General features: G+C 36.8%; 2 pseudogenes; both read left to right on the plus strand.

The window, feature by feature from the left end:
* The first annotated feature begins 6,617 nt into the window (after window positions 1–6,617).
* On the plus strand, window positions 6,618–7,308 carry LOC137747110 (disease resistance protein RPV1 pseudogene; annotated as a pseudogene).
* A 3,508-nt stretch (window positions 7,309–10,816) lies between these two features.
* On the plus strand, window positions 10,817–22,528 carry LOC148698840 (TMV resistance protein N-like; annotated as a pseudogene).
* The last annotated feature ends 217 nt before the right edge of the window (window positions 22,529–22,745 follow it).

The raw sequence follows: 22,745 nt of genomic DNA on the forward strand, positions 1-22,745 counted from the left end.
TCAGAAGTTAAATCCCGAATCACTTGTTGGAGCTCAGGAAGATCACTGCCTGTGAGGATAATGTCATCAACATAGAGCAACAATATCACAGTATGGGCACCAACAGTCTTCACAAATAAGGAGGAATCAGAGTAAGTGTTATGAAATCCCAACCGAGGCAAGAAAGAAGTGAACCTTTCATTCCATGCCCTGGGTGCCTGCTTCAAGCCATAAAGAGATTTATGTAACTTGCAGACCAAAGACAGATTCTGAGGATCCTCAAATCCAGGTGGCTGGGCCATGTATACTTCTTCTTGCAGAATGCCATGAAGAAAGGCATTCTTGACATCGAGTTGATGGAGTGACCAATTGAAGTGTGCAGCAAGAGCTAAAACAATCCTCACTGTGGTGGGTTTGACAACTGGGCTAAACGTTTCACTGTAATCAAGACCCGGTTCTTGACTAAAGCCTTTGGCAACTAAGCGAGCTTTGTGCCTTGCTATGGACCCATCTGAATGCCTTTTGATTTTGAAGATCCATTTACAGCCCACTAAGTTTTTATTGGCTGGTAAAGAGACTAAACTCCATGTCCCTTGCTTATGTAGAGCACTGATCTCATCCTTCATTGCTTCAGACCACACGGAACTCTTAAGAGCAGATTTATATGAGGCTGGTTCACTTAGGGACAGATCAATATCATTAGAGGTCTCAAGAGTGGAAAGGAACACCTTCTTCTTTATAATACCACTCTTACTTCGAGTTTGCATCGGATGTAAGTTGAACTGCGGGATAGAGGAAACCACGTGGACAATATCTGGACTATGATCAGGAGCCACAGGGATGGGAGATGTGGCTGAAACTGCACCAGTAATGGATTGAGGTATGGAGGAAGACACAACAGATGGTGGACTGGGGGATGGTTCAGAGGGACTTGAAGGGCTGGAATTAATAAGTGGAGAAGGAGATGTGACTATATTCTGAGATGTGACCACATGAGATGACAAAAGACCATCAAATGAGGCAGAGGATTGGGTTTGTGTTTGTGCCAAAAGAGTTGTATAAGGAAATTCATACTCATTAAACATCACATGTCTAGACACAAAGAATTTATGTTGAGACACAAGATAACAAATGTACCCTTTGTATTTGGAAGCATAACCCAAGAAGACACACTTGGTAGTCTTGGCTTGAAGTTTAGTGGAGTTATAGGGGCGTAATAAAGGATAACAAGCACACCCAAAAATTCTCAAGTGAGTAAGGACTGGGACAGCACCATATAGGACTTCAAAGGGAGACTTGTTAGACAATATGGGAGTAGGCATCCTATTAATAAGATAGAGAGCTGTTTGACATGCAAAAGACCAAAACTGGGAGGGTATTTTGGCTGTTTGTAACAGGGTGACTGTGGTTTCAATGAGATGTCTATGCTTGCGTTCAGCCATGCCATTTTGTTCAGGGGTGTAAGGGCATGATTTCTGATGGGAAATGCCTTTTTGTAAAAGAAAGGATTGAAGAGATTTGCTAATGTATTCACCACCCCCATCACTTTGCAAAACTTTGATACTTGCAGAAAATTGGGTGAGAACATAAGCATGAAACCCAACAAAAATGGCACAAATATCAGATTTATTAACCAATGGGAAAATCCAGGAATACCTGGTACATTCATCAATGAATACAACATAATACCGATACCCATCCACAGATTTACAAGGTGCAGGACCCCAAAGATCACTATGCACCACTTCAAATGGAATTACAGATTTATTGACACTGGAAGAAAAAGGGAGTTTGCAAAATTTTCCCTCTAAACAACTTTGACACATGACAGGACTAGAGTCTTTGGGAAAAACAATATTAGACTTATGCAACATGAGAGATACAACAGAATTGGATGGATGTCCTAATCGATTGTGCCAGACATTAGAGTTAACAAGCTGACCAATGAAAGCTTTAGATGGGACAGAACTGTGAGAAGTTGCAGGACAGACAGTGGCAGGGGAAGAAATGGGATAGAGTCCATTACTGCACAGCCCTTTGTATAGAATCCTCCCTGTGGCCTTGTCCTGAATCCAAAAACAGAAGGCATCGAAAATAAGCCAACAGTTATTGTCCAAACATATCCTATGGACCGAAAGAAGATTCTGTGTTAATTTGGGAACATATAACACAGATTTCAAGTGGATAGGATAAGCAGAAGGGTTAAGAACAGTGCTACCAATGTGAGATACATGCAAACCTTCACCATTTGCAGTTTGGATGACTTCATTAGTAGGATAAGGAGATGCCAGTGATAAGTTGGAGAGATCAGCAGTCATATGATTCGTGGCGCCAGAATCAGTGATCCACATTTGGGAATTAGAGGTAGAAGCAGGTGAAGGAGTTGATTGTGATACCATAGTATGATAAGCATGCAGGGGAGCCTGTGAGTGAGGCCTTTGTGACGGATAGGCAGCAACTGGAGAGTACTGATACCCTTGCTGTGAAGAGGACGCCATCGGGGAATAGGCAGGATGAGCAGCAGCACCAATATAGTTGGGACCCTTCTCATTATAAAAACAGAACCATGTAGTGTGATTGAATCGGCCACAAATTTGACACCTTGACTTCTCAGGTGGAGCAGAAAGAATAGGCTGCTGTGTATTGGGAAATTGACCAAGAATACCAGGACTTGGAGTTTGAATGACATGTGTCTGAGTAGGCATATATTGGCGAGGTGAAAAAGTCCTGGTGTAGTGATGGAACCTGCCCTTGCCCTTGTTCTTATTAACAGGGAACGGCTTGAAACCACCAGGTACATAGTTTGGGTGAGAGGATCCTCTCGGAGGTGGAGTATTGGCAACCATGGCTGTCATAAATGGTGCATTGATAGTGGACTCGAGAATAGCTTCTTCAGCCAGTAATTGTGTCCGAAATTCCTTCAGAGAAATGACACTCTCACGTCCCCTTATCACAGTCCGAAAAGTATTGTACTCTGCGGGTAAACCATTGAGTGCAAGTATAGCAATGTCCTCATCCAGAAAATTAACCCCAGCAGCAGAAAGATAATCTCTGGCTTCCTTTATCTTCTGCAAATACTGAGTAATGGAATCAGAACCCTTCTTAATTGTTTGTAGATTCGATTTCATCTGAAAAATGCTAGTCTTCGAGACAGTGGAAAACTGCTCTTGTAATCGAATCCAGAGCTCTCGAGAACTGGTACTCCCAATCGCACAAGACATGGCTACAGGACTCAAGGATGCAGTAAGTAATTGCATCAAAGCTTTATCATGCATCATCCAAACCAAATACTCATCACTATCAGTGGAAGACAACAAATTATCAACAGAATCGCCAGATATTGCGCTAAATCGAGCAGGACAGGGATGAGATCCATCAACAAACCCTAGAATTCCATTACTTTCAAGTAGTAATTTCATTTGAAAATGCCAATTCAGATAATTCGAATCATCCAGTTTAACACTCACAGATGTGGAAATCGATGACACCAATGCAGTTATCGGAGATTGAAGAAGCTGTAATTGAGAGGCAGTTACCATTTTTACACTCGTGCAGGTCGAAGACTGCTGAATTTGGCAGAAATGTTGTTGAGACCAAACACCAAACACTTGGAGTGCACGAATTGAAGAAGACGAATCGCAACCAGTAGTACAGTTGTAGAACCCTAGGGATGAAGATAAACCCTAGATTGCAGAGTAAACACAAAGAATTCAACCAGAAATAACCAGCAAGAAGCAGAAAGAGAGATGAAGACGAAGAATCAGAGCTGCGGAAGACTTGGATCGAAGATCAAGCGTGAGCTTTCATGGCGATTGATACCATGTAAACTAATATAGACAGAAATATAGAGAGAGAAAGTCGAGAGAATTTAGAGAGAGAGAAGTATAGAAACTGTAATCTTCAGTATATTTTCTTAACCTCCAAGCTAGTACATCTTTCTGTATTTATACATCTCAGCCTTCTTAACAAACTAACAACTTAACTAACTCTCTAATCTCCATACAAGTGTCAACATCCTAGCCTTTCATTATAATCCCTATCACGGGAAGCCCTACTTTTGATAGGCTCGTTAACATTTCTCTTGAAACATTTTAGTGGACAATTGTTAGACGAGTGAGTACCACACTCAAAGAAAAAAAAAATACGAATTTACAAAGAGTAATGCTACACTTACCACTTATTTGTACCATCTCTCTAATAGAGGTAGGGCCCGCCAACGCATATGGGTTATATCCATATTAGAGAGATGTTACAAATGATGATATAAATAAGTGGTAATAATAGAATTTTTTATTTATAAAATCAAGAAATAGATCTGAAATTTAGACATCTTTAAGTTGTATTACTCTTATTTGTGACATCCCACATCGTCCAGGGGAGTGATCCTTAGATGTATTTCCCCATCCCTACCTAGCGCGAGGCCTTTTGGGAGCTCACTGGCTTCGGGTTCCGTAGGAACTCCGAAGTTAAGTGAGAAGGAGGCTAGAGCAATCCCATGATGGGTGACCCACTGGGAAGTTGCTCGTGAGTTCCCAAAAACAAAACCGTGAGGGAATGGTAAGCCCAAAGCGGACAATATCGTGCTACGGTGGAGTTGGGCCCGGGAAGTGATCCGTCCCGGGCCGGGTTCCGTAGGAACTCGGAAGTTGAGCGAGAAGGAGGCTAGAGCAATCCCATGATGGGTGACCCACTGGGAAGTTGCTCGTGAGTTCCCAAAAACAAAACCGTGAGGGAATGGTAAGCCCAAATCGGACAATATCGTGCTACGGTGGTGGAGTCGGGCCCGGGAAGTAGTCCCGCTCGGGCCGGGATGTGACAGTTTGGTATCAGAGCCTAACCTTGATCGCGTGTGTGCCGACGAGGACGTCGGGCCCCTAAGGGGGGTGGATTGTGACATCCCACATCGCCCATGGGAGTGATCCTTAAATGTATATTCACATTTTTAGTTACTTTGGACCCATTTCAAAAAACCCCTTAATAATATGTTTGTTGAAAGTTATTGGATATATACTTAGAACATCTTCAAAAAAAAGTGTTAAATTTATACATAAAAATGATATTTGATGGCTTATGTGATGTGACATTCCATTTGGAGATTTATCGTATTATATTCTCAATAATAATGAAATTATCAAAATACTCCTAGGATACCACTTAGGCCTTCCACGTGGAGCTTAATTTTTCTTTCACCTTTTCAGTCTTATTTTATTATTTTCGAATAGTATTTATTTTTACAAACAAATGGCCTTATAACAAATTAGGTTTAAAATTGTGTAAAAATATCTAAGGCAAATCTTAAACTTATAAATTTCCCTCGTGCAGCGCGCACCTTTGCTGGAACATTATCGAGTGTCTGAGTGGGTCTTCGTACAATGAGAAGACATGCTTCGTGAGTTCCCAAAAAGCCTCGTGCTAGGTAGGGATGAGAATATACATATAAGGATCACTCCCCTGGGCGATGTGGGATGTCACAATCCACCCCCCTTAGGGGCCCGACGTCCTCGTCGGCACACCACGACCAGGGTTAGGCTCTGATACCAAATTGTCACATCCCGGCCCGGAACGGATCACTTCCCAGGCCCGCTCCACCACCGTAGCACGATATTGTCCGCTTTGGGCTTACCATTCCCTCACGGTTTTGTTTTTGGGAACTCACGAGCAACTTCCCAGTGGGTCACCCATCATGGGATTGCTCTAGCCCCCTTCTCGCTTAACTTCAGAGTTCCTATGGAACCCGAAGCTAGTGAGCTCCCAAAAGGCCTCGTGCTAGGTAGGGATGAGAATATACATATAAGGATTACTCCCCTGGGCGATGTGGGATGTCACACATTTAATAAATTTGACATCTGATGTCAAATTTGATAGCAAATGGCTTTGAAATCAATTGTGTCAGCGCCACGTAAGAAATTGAAAGCTCAGTTGGAGAGAGCTTACTGCCATTTTTTACTGTTGTATGACTACGTGTCAGTTTTGACATATAATTTGGATATGCTCTTATTGTTAGTTTTTTGGAAATAGTACATTAACAATAGTATATATTTCTAGTGTGGCTAGTGGGTTCATTATAATATGAAAATATAGGTATAATCGTTGTCATTTATTGAGCAAGCAAGTAAGCAACTATCAACAATTTGAATTCAAAAGCCATAAAGCCAATATTTCTAGATTTGTAGGATAATGATGATTTTTAATGGAATTTGAAATACTAAATTCTGCTAAAAAAATAAATAAATCCGAATGTTTGATTTTTGTTTGTTTGTTTGAAAATGGCAGTGTTTGTAAATTTTAGGAAAATAAAATCTTTTTGTGTAATCTAAATGGCTTCTCATTTAGAGGGGTAGTTCAATTTCAATCTAAAACCTTCAACGGACATACATATGACAAACGACTTCATTATGGAATCTACTAAAGTTGTTTTGAACAAGAATGCAATCATCTCACTAAGGAAATCTAGCAAAGTTGAATAGCTGTTATCACGGCCAAAAATATTTTTTATAGTCTTTGCCTTTTTGTGTTCATTTCCTTCCTCTTTTCCTCTCCCAGTCCCTGCACCTTCGTTTGTCAAGTCCATACCTAAACATCATCATCATCATCATTATTATTATTAACTTTTGTTTTTGTTGACAGAAGGATCTTGACTTGGGCTTAGGTATTTCAATGTGATCTGTTCGGTAACACAAACAGAACCACTGCCATTTGTTTAGTCTGGGATCTGAACCACCGCAGTGCAATAACGGTGGATACCGCCATGACAGCCTACGAAGCCTCCTCTTCATCCTCCTTCAAGTCAAAACTTTGGAATTACGACGTCTTCTTGAGCTTTAGTGGCGAAGACACACGTAAGGGCTTCACGGGCCACCTCCACGATGCAATCGAAGACAGGGGATACAAGGCTTATATAGATGAGGACGATCTAAAAAGAGGGGAAGAAATAAAAGAGGAACTCTACCGGGGAATCGAAGAGTCAAGGATCTCTATCATTGTCTTCTCAAAGAAGTACGCAGATTCGAGTTGGTGTCTTGACAAGCTGGTGAAGATCATGGAGTGCAGATCCAAATTTGGGAGACTTGTTTTGCCAATATTCTATCATGTTGATCCTTCACATGTCAGGAAGCAGAACGGAGATTTAGCTAAAGCATTTCAGAATTACGAAGAGGACATCCAGGAAGAAAAAGATGACAAGAAACGTGAAGCTAAACAAGAAAGGGTAAATCAGTGGAGAAAGGCTCTTACAGAGGCTGCAAATTTGGCTGGCCACCATCTTCAAATCACTGACAATACGTAATCATTCACCTGCCTTTCAAGATTTTAGTCAAACCAAACTAAAAGAAAATTGAATCAAACCAAACTGAACTGAAACTTCGGTTAGGTTTTAGTTTTGGCAAAAAACCAAACCGAATAAAACTATACCCACGCCTAATATTAACTACACAAAGGTGAATTAAAAATTGAATGTGCTGTCAAAGGTCAATCACTAAGGGATTTGAATTCCATCTGGATCCAAATTGTTAGGATCACATCTCAGTTATTCATCGTACATCGTGTAGTTAGAAATCATTTGAATTTTATTATTTAAAATTAAACATAAATAATAATTAACGAAAACTGACTGTACTATATACGATGAACGGTTAGGATATAATGACCCCTAAAATCCCCGTAACAAGGATCCGGAAAGGATTATCATCCATCACTAAGCATCTAAATTCTAGGGACACCTACTATTCTACTCTAGTTTTAATACATTGCAACTGCAACAATTTAGTGTTGTACATAATGCGTGATTGGTATTCGATATTATAATCGTGGCATCCAATACGTGATTAACATTTGATACTACCATTGTAATCCAAGAGCACAAAAGTATTTCTTCACCTCCACGAGTCTATGATCAAGTAGCGATTAGAGCCTAAAATTTGTAAACTGATGGAAAAAAAAATGTTAAGATATTAATCACAACTAATTAGTTACTACTTACATGTCTCTAAGACCATCTCCAATAGTAACCTAAAAAAAATATTTAGCCCAGAAAATTTAGGTTTTAGTCCAGAAACAGCTTTTCTACTCCAACCCTTCTGGCCTAAAATTTTAGCCCCAGATTATCAAATAATGAATTAAGGCTATTTTTTTTAATTTAACCTTTTTAACAAAAAAATTATGTAGACTATCCTAAATTAATTTTATGAACATTTTAACCTAAAAATATTTAAATTCCGATAAATTTTGAAAAATCATTAAATCAATACATGAAAATCAAGATAAACCACATAAACTTAATACCAACGACATTTAATAAACCATATAAACTTAAAAAATAAAAAAGACAATTAATAAACCACATAAACTTAATACAATCAAAAACTCATAGACTACATAAACTTAATAATGATATCCGCCATCTTGACTTGGTGATGGACTTGGGTGATAGTCTTGAGATGAATCATCATCTTGAAATATACTCCTTGCGGCATTCCTTCGTAAAATACAATCGAAAACTCATAGACTACATAAACTTAATAATGATATCCACCATCTTGACTTGGTGATGGACTTGGGTGATAGTCTTGAGATGAATCATCATCTTGAAATATACTCCTTGTGGCATTCCTTCGTAAAATTTCCTTTTGCTTACCACGTAAGTATCTCCTCCTCTCTGGAGTGTATTTGTCGAGGTCCTCCATTATCAAATTAGTTTCGTACCTTTCTTGCTCCCTATCCCCTTCTTCCTTCATGGCCAAAAGCATTTGGACCGATTCTTCTTGCCGACGACACTGGTTTTCGTTCATTATTGCCATTTCGCTAGCAAATTGTGCACGTGTCGGATCTTGGGACTTCCCTTTTCTCTTTGCTTCCTTTTACTTATCTCTACCCGGGGGCCTTGCAAAAGAAGAAGTTGGGGTCATTTGTTCGACACCTTTATTGTCGGCAAAATTCACACCTTCATTGACATCATTGGGGGGTGGGGCTTCATTATGAAATAATCTTCCACATTGTTGGTTCGCATCGGTTCCCCACCTCGGACAATCCTTCAGGATGTTTCAAGCATGATGCAACTTAAAAGCTTGATTTTTTGGTGTAGTTCTTGTCTTGTAAATTGCAATTGCTTTGTCACCCTATGCGACAAATACATAAAAACAATTAGTTGCAAAATATTATTATGTACATGACAACTAAAATATCAACAAATAAACTCACAATTTATGAGGTGCCCCTTCCACTAGGCATGTGAACCATGGCTCTTTCCAAGCTTCATTTCCACAAAGTGCACGCTTTGTTGATAATCTTCCACCGATCATAAACACCACCAACTTCCCTTCGACCGGCATTAGAGTTTTCATGGAACTTATCAACGATTTTACCCCATAAAACCATTCTATTTTGATTGGTGCCGACGGCACCATCTTCGCTAATCGAAATTCATGCCAAACATAAAGCAATATCTTCGTCAAAGGTCCAATTACGACCTCTAACATGCTCTTTTGCCATCTTAAAAATTCTGGAAATGAGAATAAATGGTATAAAGAAAAATTGGAAGAATTGTAGGAGAAAAGTGAGTTTTGTGTGGATGTTTGAACAAATACATAGGTATTTATAAAGTTTTTGGTTGAATTTTAAGTTAAATAATTTTTTAAAATTATTCTAGCCGTTGAATTTAAATTTGGACTGTTGGATCTTTTTTTTTTTACCGTTATATTTAATTATATTTGATCTAAGCTGTTGGATTCAATAAATACATAAATATAAAACTAAAAAAAAAAAATTTGAACCTGGACCGTTGGATTAACCAATGGCCCATATAAACGTCACCGTTCGATCATAAAAAGTAGCCGTTGGGCTGCTTTTTGCACTGACAGCTGAGGGAACACCCCCACGTGGGGTTGTTAGTTTTCTGAAAGTGCCTCGCTCGTGCAGCGCGTAGGCGAGTCGGGAAAGGGAACTGGGCTTCACAGCCCCAGTTTCAATCTCAGTTGGTGGGGCCCATTTTGGTTTGTGGCTTAAAACTGGGCCGGTATTTGACCCTCAAATGAGTTTTAGGTTTTAGGTTAATTTTGGGTCATGGGTTGGAGTGGATTTTTGGAAGAAAAAGGGGGAAATTTTAGGTTATAAGTTACCATTGGAGATGGTCTAACAATAACAAAAAAACTTTATTTCACTAAATAAGATCGGTTATATTAATATTAGAACACTACTTGACTTCTAAACTAAAAATAAAAATAGATAAACCCAGCTGTCTAATAATATTATTTTATTACATTACTTAATTAGCTCCAATAAGATTTGGGATCATATGTAATCAGATCATATTTTATAAGTGAAGATTATTATTTATTGTATATATTATAATTTATAATGGATCGACAGCGTCTGTAGTTTCTTTCCTCTTTCTACATACCCGGCTGTCGGGACTCAGGGCTGGTTTGGTATTGCTGTGCTTTGAAAAAAAGCTGCTTCTGCTGTACTGTGAGAATAAGCAACTGTGAAATAAAGCAGCAGATTGTTTAGTAAACTTTTTTGTAAAAGTGCTTTTGAAAAAAAAAAGCAGTATTATAGTGTTTGGTAAACTTTTATGTAAAACAGATGTGAAAAAAAGCCAGTTTTTCAAAGTTGGGTTTTGCAGCTTCTTGTTTTTGGCTTTTTTTCACCCAAAACTGTGAAAAAAAACTGAAGCTTAATGTTTACCGAACACAAAAACAGCTCCCAGCTTTTCTTAATACCAACTTTTTTCAAAATCACATCAGTACCAAACCAAGCCTCAGTCGTTATCAAGTTCAGACGCGAAGACTATTATATTAATTATTGTGGACGACTTTGTGGATTGAAGAGAGGTAGACTTGGCTTCAGTATTACGCTGTTCGGCAACACAAACAGAACCACTGCCATTTTTTCTGTCTGTGATTTGAACCACCGCAGTGCAATAACGGTGGATATCGCAATGACAGCCCACGAAGCCTCCTCTTCATCCTCCTTCAAGTCAAAACTTTGGAATTACGACGTGTTCTTGAGCTTTAGCGGCGAAGACACGCGCAAGGGCTTCACGGGCCACCTCCACGATGCAATCGAAGACAGGGGATACAAAGCTTATATGGATGAGGACGATCTAAAAAGAGGGGAAGAAATAAAAGAGGAACTCTACCGGGGAATCGAAGAGTCGAGGATCTCTATCATTGTCTTCTCAAAGAAGTACGCAGATTCGAGTTGGTGTCTTGATGAGCTGGTGAAGATCATGGAGTGCAGATCCAAAATGGGGCGATATGTTTTGCCAATATTCTATCATGTTGATCCTTCACATGTCAGGAAGCAGAACGGAGATTTAGCCAAAACATTTCAGAATTACGAAGAGGACATCCGTGAAGAAAAAGATGACAAGAAACGTGAAGCTAAACAAGAAAGGGTAAATCAGTGGAGAGAGGCTCTTACAGAGGCTGCAAATTTGGCCGGCCACCATATTCAACTCACTGACAATAGGTAATCATTCACCTGCTTTTCAAGATTTGAAACATTTTTGATGTGGGAGGCAGGCCTAGGAGAAAACAATTTGAAAGCATTAATATGTTTTGGAATGACAAAGGTTTTGTATTTTAATTATTTGGTTGAATGAATCCTAGCTTATCTATCCCCCTCTCTTCAATACCCTTGGTTCTGTCCTGCATCAATTTTAGTGAACAATTGTTAGACGAGTGAGTATCACACACAAAGAGAAGAAAAAAAAAAATACATTTATAAAATCAAGAAATAGATCTGAAATTTAGACGTCTTTTGAGTTGTATTACTCTTATTAACTTGCTTAATTGATACACCTTAATCTCTCATATAAAACCTAATAGGAAAGCTAGCTGCCTTCTTGAATTGTTTTGGGAACATGTTTGCTCACCATCACAAATTATGGTGTATATTTACCATATACTTAATTATCTATCACGTATCTTTTCGTTGAACTTTAGTTAATTTTTTTTTCAAAACTGAAAATTTGTCTTCCCTACCATGGCCTCCTTCTCTCTCTTTTTTTTTTTTTTTTTTTTTTTTCTTTTTGCTTTGTCATCTTCCGAGAAATTTTAATCTCCACCAAAAAACAATATCGGAGGTCAAAGCCTACTATTTACTAATATTCAAGCATTATAATTTACATCAGGAAAAAAAAAAAGCATTATAATTTATAAGCCTCACACTTTTATATAATACAAGAAAAAGATGCACTGAAATACCAATTTTGTGGAATTCATATGAAAAAATTTTGAGCAAATTGTTATACAAATAATGCAACTAAATGAAGTTAAACAATTTAAAAAATCTTATATTAGCATTATATTTTCCACTTTGAATTCTCATTTGTCTTTTTTTGTCCTATAAGAATTCTCATTTGTCTTTTTTTTGTCTTATACCAATTCTCGTTTAATTTTGGCCTCCTATATTTTTTTTAGGGGCAGTTTGATCTAGGTCCAAAAAATTCACCTGTTTTCGGATTGGGTCTAATTTTATTTGATTTTTTATTACACTTATTTTACCCCTTGAAAATAAAAAATATTTAAATTCTTTATTTTTGAATTTAAAAAATTTTAAATTTGAATCTTCAAATACCTTTATCTACCCGTTTTCTAGTTAAAAACATTTTAAAAACACATTACAACCAATCTTATAAGTTTATCAAAAATTAAAAGAAACATTGTTGAGGTAGATAAAAAATTTGTGATGTAGGTAGATAATATTAATTAATCTATGATATAGGTAGACTATGAATAAAAACCTATCGTATAGATAGATAACACAAAATAATACGTGATATAGATAGACTAATGAACAAAAACATATCGTATAGGTAGGTAACACAATTAATTTGAGATAGAAAAATTCGTGATATATAGGTAGATAAAATACAATTAATCTATAACACGGGTAGAATAAACAAAATATACAAGTAGATTCATTACAGAAATCTATAATACAGGTAGATAAACAAAGCAATGCATTTCCTATAAAGGTTGAAAAGAAAAATATGTATAATCCAAGTTCAAACTAAAAATTAGGAAGAAATTAATAGTGCACGCATGAAACTCATACTTTCATGGCAATGTTCCCAATCAAAACGACCTAACTAGTGCTATTGTGGGAGGACCTGGTGGGGATGACAAGTAGGAAGATGCAAGATTTGATGCTACAAAACCAAAACCAACCACGTACATCAACGCACCTTTTGTTGGTATATTGGCGTACTTCAAAGCTCTATACCACTACAAAAAATTAGAAATTGTGACCTTGTATTTCAAAAAGGAGGAAGAAATCATAAGAGCTTGAAAGAAGAAGACTGAACAAAAATGAAGGGGATCGGAGAACACAACCCAAATTGTATACGGGAGTTATGGAAGAAGATATATACTTTAAAACTAAATCTACAAGTAGGGGATTATTTAAAGATAAATAATTAATTATAATACTTTATACCTATAAAGCAGATATATTCTACTTTTACTCTTAGAAAGACTAAATTATTTTCTACGTATACATATGTATTAGGTATATAAACAAAATAAATATAGTGCATTTGCTATAAAAAGAAAAGTTCATATAAACAAACAAAAAACTAAGAAAGAAATTAATAGTGAGAGCCTACAATTATATATACACATCAACACCCATGGTTATGGTTTAGAGGGCTTTCTTCCTAGCCTTGTGGTTAAATGTTCCAGCATGAACACACACGGTTATGGGTTTCAAGGAGGGAGAAGACCACCACGCATAAAAGATAATACTGTTTGTACGGGAGTTATGAGGAAGAAGAGATAATATTATTTCAAGCTAATCCTACAATTATGGGATTACTTAAATGATAAATAATCAATTATAATTAATTTCATAACACAAGTAAATCTAGAATTAAAGGATAATGTTAATAAAGGGGTAAATTTGACAAATAAATGAAAATAAAATGACATGAACAATTAGTCACTGGACTTAAACCAATAATTAAATAAAATTGGACTATATCTAGTAATTGCTTACAAATTTGAACTTATTTCAAGTTTCCCTTTTTTTTTATTGGGAAATTTTTTCTAGGAACAGAATAGTGCATTTGGAAAAACACCGCAAGGAATATTTAAAAGAAAATTAAATTTAAAGACAACTTCACCGAAAGCTTCAGAACAGAATTTATTTAAACAATAAAAATCCATAACAAATTAGGAATGTTTAAAAGGCAGTGTTTTAATAAAATAAAATAAAGCAATAATTGTTTGGTTAAAATCTGGAACATATATTAGGGGCATACAAAGAAAGAGAAAAATAAAATTCTCTAATTAAATACATAAATATATGAGCAAGTTAATTCCACATGACATAAACAGAATGAAAAAGGCATGCGGGAAAAGGCAAATGGGGAATGTGGCTAGCATTCCTTAAAACGTAAGCTGTAATTGGAGTTTAAAAAATACACCTACGTTTTATATACTTATGAATGACGTTCTTTCTTTGGTTCAAGTTCGTCACAATAACATACTAGCTACTAGCTAGTTAGTGTTAGTGTGTGTGTGTGTGTGTATAGATGAAGGAAAGAAAATTGATTATGTGGTGATAGCTCATCGAGTCCCATTAATGTTGACGAATTCAATTTTCAGGCGCGATGCAAAGTTTGTTAGAGAAATTGTTGACAAGATTATTACGGAATGGCTTCCAAGCACAAACGAACTAGATGTGGCCAAGTACCCGGTTGGAATCAATTCTCGCATTCAAGGCATTACTAGTCATCTTTCAAGTGGCGGATCAAATGTTCTCATGGTTGGAATTTGGGGTATGGGTGGATTGGGTAAAACAACAGCTGCCAAAGCCATTTACAACCAAATTCATCATATGTTCAAATTCAAAAGTTTCCTTGCCGACGTTAGCAACACTACAAGTAAACACGGTCTGGTTTATTTGCAAAAAACACTAGTTTATGACATCTTGAAAGATAAGTCTCTAAAGACACTAGTCAACAATGTTGATGGAGGTATCAGTCTGATTAAACAACAATTTCGTCATAGAAGGGTACTTGTCATCATGGACAACATAGATGAAGTGGAACAACTAAATGCAATAGCTGGAAATCATGATTGGTTTGGTCCAGAAAGTAGAATTATCATAACGACACGAAATGAACATTTACTACACCAAGTTGGAGTCGACAAGATATATCGGCTTCATGAAATGAATGAGGAAGAAGCTCTGGAGCTCTTTAGTTGGCATGCCTTTAGAAATAGTTGGCCTAATGAAGGATACCTTGAACTCTCAAGAAAGATCATTTCTTACTGTGGAGGTTTGCCACTAGCACTTGAAGTTTTAGGCTCTCTTTTTATTAAAAGAACCTTAGCAGAGTGGGAAAGTCAATTGGAAAAATTGAAAAGAACTCCTGAAGGAAAAATAATAAAACCACTAAGAATAAGCTTTGAAGGGCTAGATGATACACAAAAGGCTATATTCCTTGACATATCATGTTTCTTTATTGGATGGGATAAGGACTATGTCGCAAAAGTATTAGATGGATGTGAATTTTCCGCAACAATAGGAATTAGCGTCCTTCGTGAACGATGCCTTGTAACTTTTGAACGCAATGAGTTGAATATGCATGATTTAGTTCGAGAAATGGCCAGAGTAATCATTTCTGAAAAATTTGCTGACCACCCTGGAAAATGGAGTAGATTGTGGAATCCTCAAGTGGTAACTGAAGTATTGACAAATCAATCTGTAAGTACACTTCCAATAAAATTTTGAATTAATGCACCGTACAAGAAAAGCATTATACATTATTCCACGTATGTCTATTATACATTAAACAACATTCCTGCGTAAATATATGTGGTTGTAAAAAGACGAAAGTACATGCAGACAATCCTTTTCTTACCCAATATGGTGTGTTGTTAACAGGGAACTGAAGAAGTTGAAGGACTTGCTCTACATTTGTCAATACAAGATTTCGAAAGGTATGCGTTCAGTACAGAAGCCCTTGCAAATATGAAGAAATTGCGATTGCTTCGACTCATCAACGTGCAGCTCATTGGAAAATACAAACATGTTCCCATAAAGTTAATATGGTTGTGTTGGCGTGGATTCCCTTTGCATTCCATACCAGGTGACTTTTTTAATCTAGAGAAACTAGTTTTTCTAGACATGCAGGGTAGCCAATTGGTACAAGTTTGGGAGGGTTCCAAGGTACAATCTTTTACACATAATGATGTTCTGTTTCTATTTGTTTTTCAATTTCCTTCTCTTGTTCTATGAGATTTTTCGTTTGAATATTAATTTCAATTTTCTTTTGATTTTCTACAACAGTTGCTTCAGAAGTTGAAAATCATTGATCTCAGTTTTTCTTTTTTCCTAATTAAGTCACCCGACTTTTCACAACTCCCAAATCTTGAAGAGTTAATATTGGAAGGCTGTGACAAATTGTCCGAGATTCACCCTTCTATTGGTCATCTTAAAAGACTTTCTTTGGTGAACCTTACAGGATGCAAAATGCTTAGTTCTCTTCCAGGGGATTTCTTTAAGTCAAAATCAGTTGAGACTCTTCTTGTTAGTGGATGTTTACGATTCAGGGACGTGCATGAGGATTTAGGGGAGATGATGTCATTGAGAATACTTGAAGCAGATTATGCAGCCATAAGACAAGTACCACTTTCCATAGTAGGATTGAAGAATCTCACTCGTTTATCCCTACAAGGTGTGAAACGTCTTCGTTTGCCCCATTCGTTACATGGCTTAAACTCTTTAAGGGAATTAAATCTCTCATGGTGCGAATTAGCTGATGATTCAATCCTTAAGGATCTTGGAAGTCTAATTTCTTTACAAGATTTGAAGCTTAAAGGGAATGATTTTCATACCCTACCCAACCTCAGTGGTCTTTCAAAGCTTGAAACATTGAGCTTAAATTACTGCCTTAACCTTTGTACCATCCGTGATTTACCAACAAATTTGAAATTTTTGTATGCTTCTGAGTGCCCTGCATTGGAAACAATGCCGGACTTTTCGGAAATGTCAAATATGAGAGAACTGGATGTAAGTGATTCACTCGAACTCCTTGAGGTTCCAGGCTTGGATAAGTCACTAAACTCCATGACACTGATTGATATGAAAAAGTGCACCAAACTCACGGCTGATTTTACGAAGAACATCGTACAGGTTCTCTCTCATTGCCTTCCTGTCGTGCACATGCACACACAAACACACATGTACATGCGTAACTTGCATTGTGTATATAGGGATGGACTTCTTGCAGATTTGGTGGCATTTTCCTCCATGAGAATTATGTTCCTGATTGGTTTAAGTTTGTCAACAATGGCAATAAACTCTTTAATCACGGAAAAATATATGCAGATAATCCTTTTCTTACCCAATATAACGTTTTGTGAACAGGGAATTGAAGAAGTTGAAGGACTTGGTCTACATTTGTCAATAGAAGATTTCAATGGCTATGCGTTCAGGTTCAGTACAGAAGCATTTGTAAATATGGAGAAAGTGAGATTGCTTCAGCTCAGCAACGTGCAGCTCAATGGAGAATACAAACATATTCCCAAAAAGTTAATGTGGTTGTGCTGGAGTGGATGCCAATTAATGTCCATACCGGATGACTTTTTAAATCAAGAGAAACTAGTTAGTTTAGACATGCAGTGGAGCCGATTGGTACAAGTTTGGGAGGGTTACAAGGTACATTCAATTACACAAGACGATATTCTGTTTCAATTTGTTTTTGGATTTTCTTCTCTTTTTTATGTCACTACAAAAAATATAGCCACTGCACACAATAAATTATCTGTGCCCATAGATCAATAGCAACAGTGCAGCTACTATATTTCTATCTGTGCCCTCTATGGGCGTTATCTTTACTAAAAGAGCACAATAGACTGTTTGGTGCTCAAAGAGGCAAGCACAAATGGACCACTATTTGTGCCTTGTTTCTGACAACTTGTCAGATAACCTTTTCCAGACAAGTTGGCACTTCATATTGTAGTTGTGCCAATATGAATTAAATATTTAAAAATAAAATAAAATTTTGAAACTAAAATTGAGGAAATGAAAATTTTTAAATTTTCTTAAAATGAAAAGGCCTACATCACATTCCCAATCTCACATACATAATGTAATGTTACATATTTTATCTCTAATACAATAAAACTTGAAAGCACACATTTTTGGACAGATGCATTTTCCCCAGCAACCCTTGCAGCTCATCAGTAGCCATAACAAATATAGTCGAATTCAAAACAAAATCAGTCCAAAATTACACCTAAAAAGGAGTTAGTTAAAATCGATACGTAAAAGTTCCAGATCTGCCATATCAAAGATTCCCCTCTTTTTCCGACTTGGTGGATAGTGCAATCATCTTACTAAAATCCAAATGGAAGTGAAAATTGAAAAAAATAAAATGAAAGGACCTATTTCCAGTCATGTTCAAGGACCAAAACTTTCAATCGGCATTAAGAACTCAATAGCAGTGATGCATTGCTACTTTGTTATACCAAATTACAGCAAACAAAATATGCAACTAAACTGAGCAGCTAAACCATCATTACTAGCAAACAAGATGTACAAAACAATACAAGTTTAGATTGTTATGACATTAATTTCTAAGAAAGATAGAAACTGTTAAGAACCTTATAGGTTCTGCAACGCACAAGCTAATAAATAAGTATTTTGAAATCTAATTTTCAGCTTTAGTGAAGTCTTTCATGTTTCCATACGGAAAGATAAGATTCATGGAGCTGTTTAGTTTCTTAAGACTGCAGGTTTCCTCACTGTTCAGTCTCTCCTAAGAGCAACCTAAACACTTAACTACAGCTAAAAACTTGCAATAAAGCTCTCAAGTGGGTACTTGTAGGCTGTACCAATGTAATATATAGTCCATCCCTCTAAAATCCTTCCCCACTATTAGTTGTGTATAAACAGTTAAGAAGCTACAACATAACAATAACATATGTTCATTTCTAACAATAAAATCATCCAGTAAGAAACATACCCCTTAATAGACATCGTAGTGTTTTAAGGAGAGTGAAAACTCAAATCCGATCTTCACACTTTTGCATGCACTTTTATTTTCAACATAACATGATCATCAAGAAGTTAAATGAAGATAACAAATTAAATTTATGTTCATTTGCTAATAATGAAACAAGTAACAAACATACTTCATAAGTGACGTTTATTTGCCCCAATTGTCAAAACCACAGCTCTCCTGCAAGGCATCAAAGAACAAACCTCTTTTCCTTGAAAGCGAAAACAGTTAGGATTAAAAAGGAAAAATTGACGGGCATAGTTACAGTACAAGAAATCAATCCAATGCAATGAGACAAATCCGACAAAATTCACACTAAATGCCACATGAATTTTAGTTATTGAAATTTTGAGAAAGACCGAAAATTCATCATAATGAAAATCTGCTTATCAATGACAGTGCACAACATTGTAACATTAGATTCAGAAAATGGAGTTTATTGGTTTTCATAGGAAGCATTGTAAGTTAATCCCAAACATTGAATTCATGCTTCCAAAATCAACAAATTCTACAACTGCAAGAGAAACCCTATTTAAATATCTTAAATGCCAAAACCAAAAACTGCCCTTATCTGCTGGAAGATAAGATCCTACCATCTTCTCTGTATTCTCCACCACAGGCGCATTCCCATATCTGCATTACCAAACACAAAAAAACAAGGCAATCAACTCTCCATCCAAGAAAACAATTCAACATTGTTATGACATTATCTTTCCGTATGCTCCACAAATGAACCAATCCGGATGATATATGCAGCATTTGGACCTCTCATTGCCAAAGTCAAGAGTAGTATAAAAAATTAAAACAATTGATGTAATTCATTAAATTTGATAAACAAACAGAACACACAAATGTAGAACTACAAAAATTGATAGAGCAAGAGAGACAAGGAGGTGCATGAAAATTTTGTACGATAGGAGCGAGTCTCCAAATGAATAAACTGTAACATGCATACAGAAAATAAACAATAAACAATATCTCATATCTGAAAATATATAAACTCAAGCCACAAAAAGAACACTAATTCAGATCCGGTGCGATTTGAAAAAACCCAGATCTGGTACACATACAGTCTCTTCTAACCAATTCCTCCATACAATTGTACCTACTTAAATTCCAGGCAAAAAGTTCAAATTTTCCTATATAAACTCACCACCCTTCAAATAATTCACATAAAAACACACACAAAACACGCCAAGCTCGTAGAAATCGAAGGAGGGCTACATTTAGGGTTAGGGTTTCTCAGGTTCTTACCTAAATCCAACCACTTTCTTACAATTCAGCTTAAATTCAATCTCCCAAACAAAACCACTAACCAAATCTTCAACATGCCAAGTTAAAACCGAATTAGTCCTGAATCTCAAGAATTTTTCAAATCTAAAAGTTAAAATTGAAGAAACCCACTTACATAGATAGGAAGCTCACCATGGGAGGATCACTTTTCTCTATTGGGTCGACATCTAGTTTTGGCCGAAACTTGGCCGGCGAGTCCGGTTTGGTTGTTTTATAGAGAACAGAGAGGGAAGAGACAAAACTACAGATAAGGAAATATAAAAGAGATAAATATGAAGGATGTGTGTGGGTTAAGGGGAGAGGGGGAGGGAGAGAGTTGGATGGATGTGGGTGGGTTGAGGGGAGAGATAGTTGGGTTAAATATGAAGGGTGTCAGTGGGTTAAGGGGGGAGTGAGAGAGTTGGATAGAAGTGGGTGGGTTAAGCAGAAAAGAGAGTGTTGGATGGAAGTGGGCCACAAGTTTTTAAAAAAAATAATAAACAACAAAGAATTGTGTCTTTAAAAGTAAACTATGGGCACATATAATATATTAGAATCCATTTTTCAATAAAGCTGTCAGATAATATATTTGTGCCTTTTTTTTTTTACAATGGGTCCATGGTGCCCTCTTTGGAATGAAACTGTTTCAGCCTTTTGGTGATCAAACAGACACAAAATTCTCAATTATGTCTTTTGTTTTGTACCCAAAACTCATTTTTCTTGTAGTGTCTAATCTTTGGTTATTAATTTCAATTTTCCATTGATTTTGTGCAACAGTTGCTTCAAAAGTTAAAAATCATTAATCTCAGTCATTCCAAGTTCTTTCAAAAATCACTGGATTTTTCACACGTCCCAAATCTTGAAAAGTTGATATTGGAAGATTGTATTAGTCTATCCGAGATTCACCCCTCCATTGGTCATCTTGACAGACTTTCTTTCGTGAACCTTAAAGGATGCAAAATGCTTAGTTCTCTTCCAAGGGATTTCTATAAGTCCAAATCTGTTGAGACTCTTCTTCTTAATTGGTGTTCAAAATTCAGAGAAGTGGATGAGGATATAGGGGAGATGATATCATTGAGAATACTTGAAGCAGATTATACAGCCATAAGAAAAGTACCACATTCCATAGTAAGATTGAAGAATCTCACTTGTTTATCCCTATCAGGTGTGAAAAGTATTCATTTGCCCTATTCTTTACACGGCTTAAACTCTTTAAAGGAATTAATACTCTCATCGGGGGAGTTGGCTGAAGATGCAATCCCTAAGGATCTTGGGAGTCTAATTTCTTTACAAGTTTTGGATCTTTCATGGAATGATTTTCATGCCCTACCCAGCCTTAGTGGTCTTTCAAAGCTTGAAACATTGAGCTTAAATTGTTGCTTTAACCTTCATACAATCCCTGATTTACCAACAAATTTGAAAGTTTTGCATGTGCATGGGTGCCTTTCATTGAAAAAAATGCCGGACTTCTCGGAAAATTAGAGAACTGGATGTAAGTGATTCACTCAAACTCACTGAGGTTACAGGCTTGGGGAAGTCATTAAACTCCATGACAAGGATTGATATGGGAAGGTGCACCAATCTCACAGCTGATTTTATGAAGAACATCCTACAGGTACCTCTCTCTCTCATTGCCTTCCTATCGTGCACATGCACGCACAAATGCACATTTACAAGTATAGATGTGTGTGTGTGTGTGTGTGTGAGACACTTGTATAATTGTATTGTATATGTAGGGATGGACTTCTTGCAGATTTAGTGGCATTTTCCTCCATGAAAATTATGTTCCTGATTGGTTTGAGTTTGTCAGCGAGGGCACTGAAATCAGTTTTGATATTCCCCCAAGTGATGGTCGTAATTTTGAAGGGTTGACACATTTTTGCTTATATAGCTCATGCAAAATAATTGAGTGTCCTCTGCGTCTTGCCATTACTGTTATAAAGGATACCAAGTGTATTAAGTTGCAAGCCTACATAGTCAAAGAAGATCGGAATACAATATTCTACAAACCTAAATCCCATCATATTTGGCAGGGACAATTATCGAACGATAAGCTCAATTTGCAAGGTGGGGATAGCGTTGAAGTTGGTATAGATTTGTTTTCTTTTAACAATGAATGGAATAGGGGTTAATCTAGTCTGGGACAAACCTACGAAGGAAAACATGCATGATTTGGACAAAGCTGGTTATGCCTTTACCCACATCCAGCTCGGTTCTATGGTGAGGCACAATCAAGGTGGTGATGCACAGTCATCACATATCTAAGCCAGATCACAGTCAGTTCATCAAATGCCTCTTTTGTTTTCGCTTTCTCCGTTCGATAATGAAGGCAAGTACATATTTCATACTTATTTCAGATTCATATGATTTTTTCAAGGGATAGTTTAGTTGCAGTCCCTGGTTTCTAACTGTTATAGACTCAAACCTTATGCATTTTAGATGCTTTATTGAAGTCCCTTTCCTGCTACGTAAATGACATAAT

This window comes from Pyrus communis, chromosome 2, assembly GCF_041283825.1.
Source record: "Pyrus communis isolate YQ-2024b chromosome 2, ASM4128382v1, whole genome shotgun sequence".
Classification (NCBI taxonomy): domain Eukaryota; kingdom Viridiplantae; phylum Streptophyta; class Magnoliopsida; order Rosales; family Rosaceae; genus Pyrus; species Pyrus communis.